General features: G+C 46.6%; 1 protein-coding gene across 2 annotated transcripts in view; it reads left to right on the top strand.

The window, feature by feature from the left end:
* Positions 1–18055, top strand: part of ATP23 (ATP23 metallopeptidase and ATP synthase assembly factor homolog) — a 99762-nt gene that overhangs the window by 40618 nt on the left and 41089 nt on the right. The window contains exon 1 of one of the 2 annotated variants that reach the window (XM_027594920.2): positions 6357–7065. The exons of the other annotated variant lie outside the window; for it this stretch is intronic. The gene's annotated coding sequence lies outside the window, so the exon portion shown is untranslated. Of the gene's footprint in view, positions 1–6356; positions 7066–18055 lie in introns of those variants that run through there. 2 annotated transcript variants of the gene reach the window in all.

Below are 18055 nucleotides of genomic sequence, written 5' to 3'. Positions count from 1 at the left end.
ATGAGAGGGGAGAAGGTCAGAGGGAGAAGCAGACTCGCTGCTGAGCAGGGAGCCCGATGCGGGACTCGATCCCGGGACTCCGGGATCATGACCTGAGCCGAAGGCAGTTGCTTAACCAACTGAGCCACCCAGGCGCCCCGAGCAACTTCCTTCTTATGTTTGAGGTGTTTTTAGTCTGACAAAGTGAAATGAGAGATGATGAGACCAGCTTGCACACACTTCTCGAATGTGTGCTCCACACATCCATTATCTCATTCAGGAGCAGTGAGGGAGAGGAGGCTATGGTGTCCTCCACTTTCTCTATAAGGATATTGAGATAGATTAAATAACTTGCCCAAGAGTGCACAGCTAATGAATGACTGAACTAGGTTTAGAACCAAGGTCCAAAGGCTCCTGTTCCAATGGTGACCCCCTTGTGGTTCTTTTGTTTTCCCGCAATTTGAGAAGGGAGAGTATGCCTCCAGCCAGGTGGGCGCGGACAGGAGAGACGACTGGCCACTGCGTCCGAGAGCAGGTGAGGGTGCTCCCCTTAGCTCTGGAGCTCTGTGACAGGTGTTCCCAGAGCAGCGGTGCTCCCAGGCAGCAGAGGGAAAAGCCCCCATTTGTTGAATTAATTACAAATCTCTTTTGGGGTCAGAGTGAATGTTGCTGACATTACTTTTGCATTTTGGTAAAATATATGTAACCTGAAGTTTACCATTCCACGCGCAGCTCAGGGGCAGTAAGTACATTTACGTTGTGCGACCATCACCACTACCCACCTTCAAAACCTTTTTCATCTTCCCAAACTGAAACTCCATACCCACTACACAGCCATTCCCATTCTCCCCTCTCCCTAGCCCCTGGCAACTGCTAATCTACTTTCTGTCCCTGGGAATTTGACTCCTCTTGGTTCATCATGTAAGTGGAATCTGACAGTATTTGCCCTTGTGTGTCTGCCTTATGCTGACTTATTTTTCATTGGTTCATCACTTTTAACGACAACAGAGGTGCAGGTGAGCAGCGCCCCATGCCCATGGAGGAGTAAAAAAAAAAAAAAAACAAACAAAAACAAAACCAAGAGAACAAAACAGGGAGAGAAAGAACAGGAGTGATTTGGGGTGGATTTCTTGACTGTCAGGGGTACCAGATGTAAGGGGGCGGTGGTGGCGGGTGGATAGAAAGAAAGTGTTACATAGGAAACAGAGTGCTGTGCTTTATCATTCGGGGGAGGGGGAGCGTCCTCCCTGGAGGTAGATGCCTCTTTTTTGAGGCTTATGTTATGATGGACCCTGATGGGGAAACCACTCCAGTGAGAACAGTGTGGCCCTCTGACCACGCCGAAGGCAAGACAAATGGTTCTGCAGGAGAAATCCACAGGACCTCAGAATTTGGATAGAAGGGTCTGGCGGAGAAGAGAGAGGCTGGAGAAGATAGGATACGCTGGGACTTACGATAAAGCGGGAAATAGTTCAAGGCGGGGGAATGGTTGATGAAGTTTTAGGAGAGTAATGTCTATTCGTGGATTCAAATGTGCTTACTGTGGTCCCCCTCCATTACCCCAAACTTTGAACATCTGCTTCTGTGTCCGTCAGCCTGTGTGTGGGTCCAGGGGCAGCTGGGGGATTAGGAAGGGAGCAAGGGGGCAGTGCCAGGAGGGAGGGAGGGACGGAGGCTGCAGGAGGTGAGATGTAGGTTCAGGGGAGAGGGAAAAGCAGGGAGTCCGAGCCAGAGGTCACCAGAGGAAGCACAGACCCTCTGTGAACCCCAGGCACAGAGACAGTGGTAGGGGCAGGAGGCTTGGAGGATTGCGCTGGGGGGACACAACGATGGGGTCCCTATAGTTAGTGGGTTGGGGCTCAAGTCATTTTCTTGAGTGTCAGGCATTCCAGGTAGCCAGCCAGAAGGAAGGTGTGGATGTAGATCTTCTCTTCTTGGGGACATAGCGGCAAGATCTAGCCAGGGCCCAGCACAGCGCAGTCATTTAGGAAGCAGGGGCTCTCTGAGGCCCCCTCAGCTCAGCTCACTGCCTCTGGGATTTCTGTATGCATGGGGAAGGCTACTGTTTTGTTGTTGTTGTTGTTTTGTTTTTTTGTTTTTTTGAGTGATGGAGATGGAGCTAGAACCAAAGCCACCTCCAGAACCTGTCTTGAGCTTTCAAAACACCATTCTCTTTAAAATTGTCTGAAAGCCAAGAGCTGGGAGATGGATGCTTTCTGGACCTCCTAGACACAGCAGGAGCCCAGTGAGAGGGTCTGGCTGCTCCCACCCGGAGACCCCAGAGAAGCCTGGCATGGAAAGCAAGCTTCATGTTGCCGGGAATGCTTGGAGTTTTCCTGATCAGGTCCTGGGCTGAGTGTGGCCTGGGGTGGAGCCCTGCCTGGAATTAGCGACGCGCCCGGAGATCTTGGGACCGGCCTGCGTGGTGGCAGTGAGGCCGACCGAGGACATTTCCCTCCGGTCCTCTCCAGTCTTGGCCCAGAGAACCAAGGCTCAGGGCTTGTCTGGCTGAACCTCATTTTTGTCCCAGCCTAGTAACCCTTTGTCAGTGGGTCCTGGGGAAAAGGGCCTGGCTTGGCTCACACTTGAGGAATGTTTGCCAAACGTGTTAGTTGCCACTAAAAGCTTGTAAACTAGGGTGCAGGATGCCACGGGGCCTGGGCTGGCCAGAGGATACACTCTTTAGAAGTTCCAGAAGTTCCCTGCCTGTTGGGAGGGAGGAATGTCCCTACAGAATCTGAGGCGAGCCTGTGCTGGGGCCGGGCCAGCTTTCCCTCTGGCGGGCCCCTCTGCTCTGGGGTAGCTGTGTGTTCCCTTCTCCTCTGGCAGCTTGGGAAAGACCAGAGGCCCTTTCAGGGAAAGGAGAAAGAGGAAGCGGGCTTGAAAAAAGCGGCAGTGAAAGCCTAATTCTGAGCTTCAGCTGGAACCTAGGCCTGGAGTACAAATGCATTTTCTACTCAGGAGAACGTGGAGTGTTCTAAGAGGTTGTTTCGGGAACTGTAGAGCCTCAGAGCCTCAGTGTGAGGAGAATCTTAGAGACCAGCTAATATAGCCCCCCCCCCCCATTTTGCTGGAAGGCTAATTTGAAACAGAATGGAATTTGGCAGGGGCTGGGAGGCCTTTTTTCTTCGGAGGCACCATTTCCTGAGGGTCCTAGACGAGCTGATTTCACCCATTCACTCCTTGCATTCCTTGGTGCATTTTAAAGAAAACTCAGAGGTCTAATCTGGCTTCTTTCAAAGTAACAGAGTTTGTGGCTTGCAGGGTGTTTTCAGTTTGGAGCCATAATTTCTGTTTGTTCATCTAAAATGATCGCTCACCACAGGCTTATTGCCAGGTTTCCCTTTGCATGTTATCAGGCTGGGCTTGTGAATGGCTGAGGGAAGCCAGAAACAGGAAAACTCAGGAAAAGCCTGTACTAAGGCAGGGGCTGGTGTGGTCCAGGAGGGTCGGAAGGTTGAGGTCATGGTCAACAGGCCTCTGGTTAAGGGTGAACGTCTGAGCGCCCTCACGGGGAGCCTCACTTCTGAGAGACCTGGGTTAGGCATCTGTGCAGGGCTGCGGGAGGGCTCAGGCCCACAGTGGAAGCAGATAAGGCTGCCTTAGGAAGAAGGCACCTGGGCTGGTCAGGGAGGGCTCTGGAAGCCTAGGGAAGAACAGACCTACGTGAGGGGGCAGCCAGCCTAGCAGAAAAAGAGCAAAGGGAGAGAGAGAAAGCAAGTGGCACTGAGTGAGGTGGGGCCTGAACTAAATTATAAATTTTGGGAGGGGCCCAGGAGGCTGCCAACTATGATCTCATTTTCTGGACAGGCCTTTGGGTTACTTCTTAAACCCGCCCCCCAATCACCAGAGAGTCAGCGCCTTCTGATAGAAGCAGCTCTTGATGCGTGAGACATACACAGCTGGACCTGGGGGCAACACACGCTGGGTGGGGGCTGGGGAGAGGACATACATATGCTGGTGGAGGAGAGGAAGGTCTTCCTGGGAGGTGGGGTGGGGGAGCAGACAGGGTCTGGTGGTGCTGCGGGGGGGGGGGGGGGGGCAGTGTCTGTCTCGCTCCCACTGTGCCTCCAGCGCCCAGCTTGGGGCCAGGCACACAGAAGGCACTCACTAAATAACTGAACGAACTCACGGAGTGCTCTTCTCCTGAATCCCCAAGTTACCTGAAATTTTTCTTCTTTGGGATTTAAAGACTAATGGAGAATATTTGCCTACCTTGTGCTCTCCCCTTCGGGAAGGATCTTCTTACTGTTGGTGTGACAGAGGGCACTGAAGCACTGCTTTGGAAAGGATCTCAGCATAAAGACCCTCCATGCGGGGAGGAAGGGAGCCTGGAGGAGGGCTAGGATGACCTCTCAGGGCCCACCTGGCTCTGGGATGCAGAGGGTGGGCTGAATTTCGCCCAGCTCTGCTGGCCATGGTGGAGGTCAGGGCAAGAGGCTCATTAGCAACCTCCTGAACTGTGCTGTTCTTCCTGCAGGTGACAGCAGGGATTATGCCCCATCCCAGCAGATGACCAATGGAGGAAAATAAAGTGGAATTTGAACCTTATCTCTGACAAGGCTTAATTCCTGGCATTGGGTATTCCAGAAGCTATGGGTTGCCTTCCTTGGACAATTTCAGAGCCCACCTTCCCGGTTATGGAAAGGGTGCTGCCCTGAGGGAGATCTTCCGTCTCCTCCCAGCTCTTCTCCCCCAGAGAGCGCCCCAACCTCCCCTGGGCTTGGTTTTGGAAGTGATCATTAATCCTTTCCCACTGTAAGCACTTCCTGGAACGGCTTGGTATAGTCTTCCAGAGACGGGATGGCTGAGATGACCTCTTAAGACCTGCCCACTCACCCGTTTGTGCATCTCAGGAGGATCTAAACATTTCCTTTTCTTCAGAAACTGTCGGGAGTTAACTCCGCGTGGGTGTGGGCTCCTTGCAGCTACGCTACCCTCCTTCTAATATTTAAAAGATCTGTGCTGCTTCTTCGGGCCTCCAAATCTTGTATTTATTTTCCTTGGCTCTGTCTGAAAAGGCCACATCGTTGTCCCCCCCCCCCCCCCCGGAAAACTAGGTCCTCTGGGCTAAACTCAAGTACCTCTCCGCTCTAGAAATGGCTGATTTTCATCCTGCCTTCCCTACCAGATTATTATTTTTTTTTCCTACCAGATTATTTCTTAAATCGCCCTCCCCCGCCACGTGCCGGGTGTTCTGGGACACAGAAGCCAGGCCGTGGGGGCCCCGGCTTTGCCCCCTCCGCGAGAAGTTGGGGGGAAGCCTCAGTTTCTCCACGCACACTTTGGGCGGCGGGCGGCAGGCCGAGCGGGCCCGGGGAGGGGAGGCGCGGGCGGCGGGGAGCGGGCCCGGGCTCCTCCCGCCCGCGCTGCCGAACGTGACCCGCCGCGCCGGGCCGAACGCCGGCCAGCCCCGGCGTCGGGGGCCCCAGGGCAGCGCCGCGGGAGGGGAGCGCCGGGGAGGGAGGCCCCGGGCGCCCCGGCCCGCTCCCTCCCGCCGAGCCCCGCGGCCGGGCCCCTCTGGGAAGGGCTGGAGGCGACGCGGGGAGGGGGCTGGGGAAGGAGGGAGCGTTCCTGCAAATCACATGATTTTCCCGCTTATATAAATCACAGCTTGTTTTTCTCCACTGGCTGCAGACTTAAAGGTGCAGTGTCTTCTTTCTCTCCCCAGGGCCGGGTGCCTCGCGGTGCTTCTGCCGGCCCCTGAGCTGCGCTGGAGGGGGCTTCACCCCGAGGGTGCCAGGGCTTCCGGTTTGGGGAGCCCCCCCCAATCCGTCACCATCCCGGGGACGTGTCGTTTTAGCTGGAAACCAGGGAAGGACCTGGAAATTCGATCACCCAATGAGCAGGCAGAGCCGGGCTGGCGAGGTCTGTCAGAGACCTCTCTGGGGACCAGCGAGCCGCTGATGCCCAGGATGCCTGTGAGCGATCTTGAGCCGAGGGGTTAAGATGAAATTGACTTCTAGGAGATCTGTGTGGCCAAAATCAGGCTTCCAAGACTGATGCTTTTTATTCTCACCAGCCCCTTGGCTATTTGTTTGAGGCCAACGTATGTGGGAAGAAAAAAATCAACACAGGTATTAAGCATCTACTCTCTAAGTATTAGGCACTGTAGGGAGAAACCAAGACCTATTAGTCTTTAGCTTCAAGGGCTTTATACTATTTGGGCGGTGAGATACAGACGGGAGAGACGAAATAGCGCTGGTCCATTTCAATGCCTGTTCCAGGCGGTATGCAATGACTGTCCGCTGAACAGTACAGATAGTGAGTCGTGCAGGCTTCCAGGGAGGGCTGGGAGAGGGCAGGAGGGAGGAGGGGGGCAGCCTGTGGGGGATCTGGGGGCCACAGGTGGGGCCGGGCGGAAAGGAGCACGGTGTTAGGGTGTTGTGCAGCGAGCAGTCCCTTTGGCTAAACGGAGGAACTGGAGAGTGGAGGAGTGGGGCCTGAGGCTGGAAAGCCCCGGGGGCAGATGCGTGCAGCCTGGAGTGCAGGGCTGTGCGGATTTGATTTGACAAAGGCGGTGTGGGATCCCACGAGGGTGCAGGGCAGGTAGGTGGGGGGAGGCGTCTGGTAGCAGTGTACAGAATAATCTGGAAGCACTGAAGGAACCAGCTGGAGGCTTCTACCGAAACCAGGCAGACACAAGGTTCACAGTGCTAGGATGTTAAGGGAAAAAGTAGAAGTGGAAAGTGAGAGGTAGGAGATATTTTGGAGAAGGAACGGAGATAATCGAGTGATTGTGTATTTGGGGACGAGAGAAATGACCCAAAGTGATGGCGATTTTGAGCTTGGGAGGCAGCGAGAAGAGGGTTCCCCCAGGTGGAGAGGGTGTGTCATCCGGAGGGGCGGAGCTCCTTTCAGAGCCATGTTTGTAAGGACAGTAGGATCCCAACTGGGAACTGTCCAGGGGGCTGGAAATCAGGACAGAGGAACAGCACAGAGGAACTAACCCAAAGGATGAAAGAGATACTACAGATCTGAAAGGGAGCTAACAGAAAGGAAGAAAGAGAAACAGGGACGGGGAACACCGGCCTTGGGGAGGAGAAGCTGGTGGCCAGGCTGTGGAGGGAATATGCAGCGACCTGGGTGAGTAGAGGTTCTACCCGGACTTGGTTAAGTTGTTTACTCTCCGAACCTTAGTTTTCTGATCTGTAAAATGGGGATGACAACACCTGCATCGTATTCTGCTTGGATTGAAGGAAACAAAGGCAGCATCTTGCACATGGCGCGGTGCTTGGCACGTGGCAAGTGCTTAAAGCAAGTGTCCTCTCCGCAGTTCCTTCCCTTCTGGCCCCCTCCCTCATTTCCCTGAAGTGGCAGGCACTTGAACAGAGGATAATTCTCTCTTTAAAAATTTAACTGGGCTGTTGTTGCTGTTGTTTTTCTTCTTCTTAACCCCCCTTCAGCTCCCCCCCCATCCTTGTCCTTCTTGTTCTGAGGCTGCCACTGCTTCTCCTTTTCCTTCTAGAACAAACCCAGTCTCGCTTGCATGACTAATTATTTGAACCGGATATACCCTCCATTAATAAAGGAAGGAAATAATAAATTTTCCTAAGGGCCTCTAAGCTGAAGATGACTATTACCTCATTTGCTCTTTCCAGCAGCCTGCAAGGTTCAGGAGAGTAGGTACTATGAGGTCCTTCCCCACACCTATAGCTGAAGAAATAGAAGAATGGTTGTCAAAAGTTTTGTTGTTATGTTAGAGGACCCCCTGTCTACCAGTATCGTGCAGGTCAAAGATTTCCAATTTCCAAACTTTTATTTTTAGCCTCTTCTTTTTGGAAGTAAATTTTACCTGGCAGTCAAATAAAATACAATAGACACAAACAGCAGAGTTCTGGCTTCAGTGCGGTGCAGACGTTCTGAGTGTCCATCGCTTGGCTCTGCTCCCATCCTGCCCCGCCCCCAGCCAGTCTGGGAAATGGGACTTTGGGTTGCCCCAGAAGCACTCGGAGCCTCTTTCTCTACACTCAGCTTCTTTCTCTTCCTTTTTAGCTGCAAACTTCCTGACTTCAGAGGCCAGGCTGGAGCCCAAGAAGGCTTTGAGGACCCGGGGCTGTGCTCCTCGTGTGAGCCAAGTGTAGTCCCTGGCGGTGACGCCAGCAGCCCGGCTCTGCCCGCGTTCCGGCGGCGGGGGGGGGGGGGGGGGGGGGGGGGGGGGCGGGGTGCGGACCAGCTGAGCAGGACCAGTGCAGCTCCACGGCAGGAGGCCAGGTTGCCGTCTCTGGTCAGACCCCAGCAGCAGCGCCCCGTATCGCCAGGGCTCGCGAACCACCTCGGCTGGGGTGTGCTGGCCCGCTCTGCTCATGTGCTTCGGGTCTTTATTCCGCTTTGAATGGGTTTCTTGAAAAACAAACTCTTTGACGTAAAAAAAAAAAAACAACAAAAAACAAAAACAGAACCAGTTTATGGTCTTTAGAATGTTGATTTGAAATAAAGCAAATATTGGTGACATGCTCTGCAGATAGTTACATAAAGCTGTGAAAGAGCCACAAATAATTTACTCTAACTGCAGCATTAATTATTGTCCTGTACAAAGTAGCCACCGTTAGGAGTGGTATCAATTCCCCAGGAGATAAGCATTATAAAAATGATTAAAAGAATTTCATATGATTTTTGTCATTAAAATAAAATCTCAATAAACCAGCATCTAATCTTATACTGTTATTTTTTCCACCGCTTTATCTACTTATTCGCATTATAAAGGTAATATACGCTAATGGTAAAAATAGAAATGCAAATCATTCTGAAGGGTGTAAAATGAAAAGTAGAAGTCCTCTCTCATTACCCATTCTTATTCCCCTGAGTAGATTGAAGTTAATGGTTTCTTGTGACCCAGAAATTTTTTGTTATACATATGGGGGTGTGTGTGTACAGCTAATCTAATATTTTTCCACAAATGGTCTAGTCCTACAATTTTTTTCCACTTAAATATATATCTTGACATACAGGCCTGTCTCATTCTTTTTAATGATTGTCTAGCTCTGGTGTTTCACTGAATATTGTATATGATATTCCCATATTGTGTGGCTTCCCTTCCCCCCCCTTATAAGCTGCTACAAAAAGCATCTTTGTATATACTGTTGCAAGCTTGCGCATATGCTAATACATATGTAAGATAAATTCCTAGCAGTGGAATTAAGTGAAAGTATATATACATTAAATTAAAAAAATTTTATTCTGTACTACTTGAAACATACACAAAGAAAAAGAGCTTAAAAAACAGGATTGCCAACACAGGTAAATGCTCCTTTGTACAGCCCTGCTTGTCATCCCTCCCATTCCACCTAAAGGATGCCAGAATTCGGAATTGGTATTTATTATTTTCATGCAATGACTTGACTATTTTTACATTGTACATTAAGGGTGCTTTGCTGTATATATTCTTCTGAGACTTGCATCTTTTCCTCAGTATTATATTTCTGACATACTTCCATCTTGATACCATTTTTGAGTTAATTTCTTTTCAGTATCAAATAACTTCATATATATGAATATACCACAACTTATGTATCCATTTTCTGGTTAGTGGACATTAAGGTTGAATCAATTTTTTCTGCTATAAACAATGCTGCCATGAACATTTTTTTAGGAATTTATTTTTAAGTAATCTCTACACCCAATGTGGGGCTCAAACTCACAACCCCGAGGTCAAGAGTCACATGCTCCACCGACTGAGCCAGCTGGGAGCCCCTATTATGAATATTCCTGTGTATATCTCTCTGTTGTCAGTATGTGGGGACTTCTCTAGGGTATTTATTTGCCTAGGAGGGAATGGTTGTTTCTTGGAGTAGGAGAATCTTCGATGATTTTAGAAGTTGTTCTTCAAAGTGGTTTTACGCTCTTAAACCTGCCTTTAGTTACTCCACATGCTCACCAACACTTGGTATTGTCCAACCTTTTAATTTTTGCATATTTGGTAAACGTGAACTTGCAGTTTTCATTTACATTTCTCTGGTTACTAGTAAGATTGGGCATCTTTTCGTATATTTTGTGGCTATGCATATTTCCTCTTATGTAAATTGCTTTTGCCCATTTTTTTTCTGTTGGAGTGTTTGTCCTTTCCTTGTTGACTTGCAGAATTTCATTATACGTTGTGCTTACTGGTCTGAGTCAAATAATATCTTTTTCCCAGTATGTGATTGTCTTTTCACTTTTTTTTTTTCAAAGATCCCCCCTTTTTTTAGTAGGCTCCATACGAAGCATGGAGCCCAACTCAGGGGCCCGAACCCACCAGATTGAGGCCTGAGCTGAAATCAAGAGTCGGACACTTAACTGACTGAGCCACCCAGGTGCCTCTCAAAGAACCCATATTTAAAAAAAGATTTTATTTATGTGAGAGAGAGAGAGAGAGAGAGAGAGAGAGAGAGCATGAGGTGGTAAGGGGCAGAGGGAGAAGCAGGCTTCCCACTGAGCAGGGAGCCTGATGCAGGACTCAATCCCGGGTCCCTGGGACCATGACCTGAGCCAAAGGCAGACTGTTAACCAACTGAGCCACCCAGGTGTCCCTCAAAGACCCCATTTTTAAGTAATCTCCACACCCAACGTGGGGCTTGAACTCACAACCCTGAGATCAAGAGTCCCAATCTTTACTGGCTAAGCCAGCCAGGTGCCCTGATTGTTTTTTCACTTTTTAAATGGATGACTTTTGATGAACAGAAGTTGACTTAATATAGTTGAATTTTGTATCCAAATTTTCAATATTGTTAATTGCCCAGTTTATCCTTCCGTCAGTAGAGTACACGGCTGCCTGCCTGTTTCTCGCACTTCTGCCAACACTGGGTATTATTGGTTTTAGTTTTTGTTAATCTGATAGGTGAAAATGGTGTCTGGTTGTTCTGATTTGTCTTAATTATGAGTAAGCTTGAGCATATTTTCACAGGGGTACTGGCCTTTTGCATTCTTTTGCTGGTTTTATTCTTCATTTTTCTATTGGGTAGTTCACTTTTTCTTAATTGATTTTCCTGATCGATTTGTAGGAGTTTCTGAAAGTTAAAGAAATTTGCCTCTGTTCCGCCAAGTATGTGGCTGGATGCTGTATGCGTACCCCTTAACTGCAGCCTGTTGATGACGGAACTGGGGAAACCTTGGCCTGTATAACACATTTACCCTCTTCGGCCTTTGAACACTTGGCCATATTGAGCAACAAAGTAAAAAGCTGTTTTTGGAGACTCTGTGGGGGTGGCAGGGAGCCAGTGCAGTTCTGTGTTAAGTAGGGAGGACTGAAGTAGAGAGAGAGAGAGAGAGAGAGCGCGTGTGTGCGTGCCTGTGGGGTCCATCTGATGGGGAAGCGTAATAAATACGGAGACTGGAGAGGAAGTTTGACTTGGGGCAGTTGTGGCGTGGCCTATAATCATGTTTCTCAAGTTGAATGTTGCTAATGCCTGGATGAGTAGGTCCAAGATGTCTTGGGTAGTATGGCTCCTCTGGGCTGGTGGGGAAAGTAGGGGAATTGAATAGTTCTGAGGGCCTAGCCTGGGCCAGGCACCATCCCAGGGAGGCGTTGTTATGTGGGGAAGAGGAAGCTTTGGAAAGCTACCTCTGTCCAGGTCGCACGGCTGTAATCGGCCAAGCTGGAGCCCAGCTCGGGACCAGCTCACTCCCCAGTCCAGCTCTGAAGTATACTGATGGTTCTACTGTGATTAGGCTCAATTAAGAGAGGACTTGGTTTTTATAAAGAGATTTGTGAGAATTTTCTAACAAGAGAGTAAAATTAGGACATATTTTAAATAGATTGCCATCTCAACAGTGAAATGTCACATTTCTGTGTTTTAATGCTAGTAATTGGCTTAAGCAGTCCTTCCAGGAGAACACAGGTAAATGAACAGTAATTATAATTGGACTCTATTGAAAAAGAGCAATAGTCTTAATAGTCCTGTTCACTCCTAAAAGGATGGTCAACATAGAAACCAGCCAAGATTCTATTTCCCCCCCTCTTGTGTTTGGTAGAATTTGGACGACACTAAACTTTTTCTTCACTCATTTTTTCATTCAACAACTCTTCACTAAATGCCTACTTTGTGCCATTTTGCTAAGAGCCGAGAGTGAACAGAATAGACCCAGGTCCTGTCCTCATGGAGCTAAAGGTCTAGTGGAGAGGTTAAAAAAAAAGTAAAAAAAACCCCACAAATGAAATACCAACTGTCCCAAGTACTATGGAGGACATATACAAGTGCTGTGACCGAGTAATATGGGGACTGACTTCAGATGGGGGGAGTCAGTGAATGTCACATACATTTTGTGGATGATTGGGCGCCCACATATTTTTTGGTTAAAAATACCTCCTATAATCAACCTCCTTACACATTTTTTAAAGATTTATTTATTTATTTTAGAGAGGGAGAGAGAGAGAAAGACAGGGAGAGCACAGGCATGGGGAGGGGCTGAGGGAAAAGAATCTCAAGCAGATTCTGTGCTGAGTATGGAGTCCTTTGTGGGGCTCGATTTCAGGACCCCGAGATTATGCCCTGAGTCGAGATCAAGAGTCAGACGCTCAACCAACTGAGCCACCCAGGTGCCCCCAAACAGTTTTCTTTTAGCACAGGAGAAATAGCACCAGTGGATGAAGAAGAAAAGCAGGGCATGGAATGATCTCTTCTGGGGGCTACAAAATTAAAATAAGGATGAAGTTTGCTGGACAGCCTCTCCCGCTCAGTTCTTCTAAATGAAAGTACCACATGCCCCTAATGCATTCACACTGTCTGGGTGTGAATCATGATTTTTTTTTTAAAAAGATTTTATTTATTTGAGAGAGAAGGAGAGAGAGCGAGCAAGAGAGAGTGAGCACGAGAGAGCAGGAGCCGTGGTGGGGGAGGGGCAGAAGGAGAGAGGAGTAGACCCTCTGCTGAGCAGGGAGCCCGATGAGGGACTCGATCCCAGGACCCTGGGATCATGACCTGAGCCAAAGGCAGACGCTTAACGACTGAGTCACCAGGTGCCCCGGAATCATGATTTTTGATGGAAATTTCCTGCTTGGGGTAAATAACTACCACCCATATTTAATGGCAGGGCCTGAAAGCATTCCTGGAGAATATAAAATCCAGAGGTCTGTCCAGAACCAATATGAAAAATCCCTCTCCTGAGTTTGCTGCCCTTCAAGATAAAGCAGCTTCCTCCGAGCAGGTTCAGAGGGTTTGCTTTCTGCATTCCATCTGCCACTCCCGTACCCACGTGCCCATCCACCGAGGGCCGGGGAGCAGGCCACGGCTTAAGTGTTTTCTTGGCCCAGCAAACCTGTCTCCTGCAGGGACTGTCCTCATTCACAAGACTTTCATTTTCTTGTTTGAGCCATGATGACAGTGCCAGGCTTTCAAGAATATACTTTGATGATCATGGTTAGGATTCACCACCCATCTATCTCCCAGGACATTTTGGGGGGACTTCTAGTTAGTTTATTTTGCTTTTAATTATATTATTTTCTTAAAACACTATTAACACACCTAAAAAAAATTAATGATAATTCTTTGGACTCGCCTAAATCCTCAATCCACCCTCAAATTGCTGGTTCTTTTATTTGGGTTTGAAGACGACCTCTCTTTATAACCATTAAAAAAAAAAAAAAAATCTTAGTCGTTCCCTTTTCTCCTCTGGTCCCTCTTGCTAAGCAAAGTAACTTATAGCTCTAGACAATTTCCAGGTTTTGGGCTAGTCACCTGTGGGTGAGATTTTACTTTTCAGGAAGAGGGAATAAAGGAAAACTGATCCGATTTAAAGTGCGCCTGATAGAAATTAAATCTTTGCCTCCATTAAACTGGTGTTTGGGGTCCATCTGGTGGCCAGAAGGTTTTAACACAAATCGGGTCTTCCTGTTGCCCTCTCGTGGCAAGATGTGGTATGACACCACAGGAATCCTTTCCTTGCTTTAAGATTACAGAAATAAAGATCAGATCAGGAAGGAAGTGAGATAACAGGTAGTTTACTTAACACCCATAGGCAGATAGGGCTCAAAGATAAACTAGTAGAATACTGGCACTGGCATGGTATCTGTGGTTGCTGCCTGCTGCCCTCAGAAAACCCAAATTTACAATTTTGTGTGAAATGGGGTGTGAACATATGACATATTCTCAATTACTAATTTTTGATCTTTAGCCAGTGCCAGAATCACAGAATTTTAAAGCTGGAAAATATTTTAGATATTAGTCAGCAAAATTTTATTGAATTTTTACTATTAGCCTCTATACTAGTGCTGTTAGGGACCGAAGATGAACTGGGTATGTATAAGTCTTGTCCTTAAAGGGTTAAAAGTGTAATGGTAAAGGCAGATAAACAAGTAGATGCCATGTAGTGTGCACTAACAGTGGAAGAGCACACATGCTGTGAGGACAGAGATGCAGAATGGCCACCTCTACTTGGAAGTCCATGAGGGCTTGGAAGACAGGAGGAAGTATCTCATCTGTGTCTTGCAGAATAGGGAGCTTTACAGGTAGGCGGGGTGAGGGTGGCGGTAGAAGGAGGTGCCTGGAGGTCCAGGCAGTTGAAAAGCTCATCCAAGAAGGTGGGATTGCATTGGGCGTCCAGTACTGCAAATATGCTTGTAGCATATGGTGTGAGGTGCGCAGTAGTTGCTCCATAAATCCTTGAATGAATGAATGAATGACTGATGATGATGGTGGTGGTGGGAGTGGTGAGAGAGGAGGGTGAAGAGTGTATGTGGTGGGCAGGTCACAACACTGAGGAGTGTGAATGTTATGCTGTAAGAGCTGAAGGAGGGTGAGCTGGAGGGCCACTGAGGGTTTTCAGCAGCAGAGTTACAAGATCAGATTTATGTTTTTAAAATAATTTGTTAGCAGGCTACTATAATAATTCAGTGAACAGTGATGAATGCCTAAGACAGTAGAAATGGGAACATTGAGGAAGGAATGGGTTTGAGTACTACTTATTATTTTTTTAAATTTTTTCCAGTTTTATTGCAATGCAATTGACATATAACTTATATTAGTTTAAAGTAACATGATGATTTGATAGATGTAGATGCTATGAAATGATGACCACAATAAGTCTAGTTAACATCCATCTCCTCTCACAGTGCAACTTTTTTTTGTCTTGCGTTAAGAACTTTTAAGAGCTACTCTCTTAGACACTTTCAAATATGCAACACAGTATTGTTAACTACAACCGTGCCGTACATTACATTCCCAGAACTTATTTATCGTATTACTGGAAATCTGTACCTTTGGATCACCCCCAACCCCCATCCCCCCACCTCTGGCAACCACCAATCTGATCTTTGTTCTTATGAGTTTGGTATTTCTTTAGATTCCACATATAAGTGAGATTACACGGTATTTGTCTTTCTCTGTCTTATTTCACTTGTATGATGCCCTCAGGGTCCACCCATGGTGCTGCAAATAACAGAATTTTCTTCTTTTTATGGCTACATAATATTCCACTGTGTGTGTGTGTGTGTACATGCATGTGTGTTTTCTTTATCCATTCATCCATCCATCCACGATACTTAGGTTGTTTCCATGACTTGTGAATAATGTTCACAATAATGTGAATAATGCTGCAATGAACATGGGGGTGCAGATATTTCTTTGAGATCGTGATTTTGTTTCCTTCGGATATATACCCACAAGTGGACTTGCTGGATCACATGGTCGTTCTATTTTTAATTTTTTGGGGAACCTCCATACTGTTTTCCACAGTGGATGCACCACTTTACATTCTCACCAGCAGTGCACAAGTGTTCCCTTTACTCAACATCCTCAACACTTGTTAGTTCTTGTATTTTTGATGATAGCCTTTCTAACAGGTGTAAGGTGATACCTCATTGTGGTTTTGATTTCATTTTCCTGATGATGAGTGCTGTTGAGCATCTTTTCTTGTACCTGTTGGCCATTCATATATCTTCCCTGGAAAAATGTCTATTCAGGGCGCCTGGGTGGCTCAGTTCGTTGAGCGACTGCCTTCGGCTCAGGTCATGATCCTGGAGTCCCGGGATCGAGTCCCGCATCAGGCTCCCTGCTCAGCGAGGAGCCTGCTTCTCCCTCTGGCCCTCCCCCTCTCATGTGCTCTCTCTCTCTCTCACTCTCTCAAAATAAATAAATAAATCTTTAAAAAAAAAGAAAGAAAAATGTCTATTCAGTTTCTTTGCCCATATTTTAATAAAAAATTATTTTGCTGCTCAGTCGTATGAACTCTTTATATATTTTGGGTATCGACCCCTTATTAGATATATATGGTTTGCAAATATTTTCTCTCCTTCCATGGGATGCCTTTTTATTTTGTTGATGGCTTCCTTTGCAGAAGTTTTTCGTTCGATGTGATCCCATTTGGATTACTTTGCTTTTGCTGTCCTTCCTTTTATTGTCAAATCAAAAGAAATCATTGCCGAAACTGATGTCAAGGAGCGTACCCTCTATGCTTTTTTTTTCAGGAGTTTTGTAGCTTCAGGTTTTACACTCGTTTTAAGTCCATTTTGAGTTGGTTTTTGTCTATGGTGTAAGAAAGTGGTCCAGTTTCATTCTTTGGCATGTGACCGTCCAGTTTTCCCAACACCATTTATTGAAGATCCTTTCCCCATTGTATATTCTTGGTTCTTTCGTCATAAATTACTTGACCTTGTGTACATGAGTTTCTTTCTAGATTCTCTAGTCTATCCCATTGATCTATGTGTCTGCTTTTTTGCCAATACCATACTGTTTTGATTACTAGGTACTTTGTACTATGGCTTGAAACCAGGAAGTATGATACCTTCAGGTTTGTTCTTCTTTTTCAAGATTGCTTTGGCCATTCAGGGTCTTTTGTGGTTCCATACAAATTTCAGTATTTTTTTCTAATTCTGTGAAAAAGGCCATCAGAATTTTGATAGAGATTGCATTGAATCTGTAGATTGCTTTGGGTAGTATAGACATTTTAACAATATTCTTCCAATCCATAAGCATGGAATAGCTTTCCATTTATTTGTTTCTTCTTCAATTTCTTTCGTTGGTGTCTTATAGTTTTCAGCATTCAGACGTTTCTTTTTTTGGTTAAATTTATATATAGGTATTTTATTCTTTTTGGTACAATTGTAAATGGGACTCTTTTCTTAATTTCTCTTTCTGGAAATTTGTACCTTGGATCACCCCCAACCCCCATCCAAGTTTGTTATTAGTGTATAGAAACACAACTGATTTTTGTATATTGATTTTGTATTCTGCAACTTTATTGAATTTGTTTATTAGTTCTAACAGTTTTTTTTGGGTGGAGTCTTTAGGGTTTTCTATATAGAATATCAGGTCACCCTCAAATAGAGATTAATTTTACTTCTTCCTTTCCAATTTGGATGCCTTTTATTTCTTTTTCTTTCCTAATTGCTCAGCTAGGACTACCAGTACTATGTTGAATAAAAGTGGCAAGAGGGGCATCTTTGTCTTGTTCCTGATCTTGGGGTAAAGGTTTCACCTTTTCACCATTGAGTATAATGTTAGCTGTGGGCTTCGCACAGATAGCCTTTATTATGTTGAAGTTCATGACCTCTATACCCACTTGGTTGAGTTTTTATCATGGATAAAGCTTTTATGTGAATTTTGTCAAATGCTTTTTCTGGATCTATTGGGATGATCATATGATTTTTATCCTTCATTTTGTTAATGTGGTGTATCACATTGATTGATTAACAGATGTTGAACCATTCTCGCCTCCCTGGAATAAATCCCACTTGATCATGGGGTGGGGGTTAAGAATGAAGAGTGGGTTGAGACCTGGGGTTGCCATTAGGAACTGTGATGAGGTGAGCAGAGGCAGAACCAGGTTTTGTGGGGCTGAAGTGTTTACAATTTGGGGGTCCTTTAAGAAAAAAGCATGCAAAATTATCTAAAAAATTGCCCATTTAGATACCTATTTGGGATGAGAAAATAAATCACAACCAACTCTTGATGCTTTGGAGATTCAGAATACTTTTTTCTGATATATTTTTAGGCAATTTTCCAGAATTTCACACACAAATCCTTTCTGATTGGAACCTGGCTTCGCCTCCCCCCCAAGATCCCTCTACAACTTCTAGCAACTCCCAGAGGCCTGCAAGTGAGGGTCCAGAGGCTGCAGCTTTGTTAGCCTCCCTGTGAATCACCTTTGGAGGTGACTAGGGTGT

The sequence above is a fragment of the Zalophus californianus genome, chromosome 9 (genome assembly GCF_009762305.2).
Source record: "Zalophus californianus isolate mZalCal1 chromosome 9, mZalCal1.pri.v2, whole genome shotgun sequence".
NCBI lineage: Eukaryota > Metazoa > Chordata > Mammalia > Carnivora > Otariidae > Zalophus > Zalophus californianus.
Note: the sequence above shows the minus strand (reverse complement) of the source record. Positions and strands in the feature narration are given on the sequence as shown.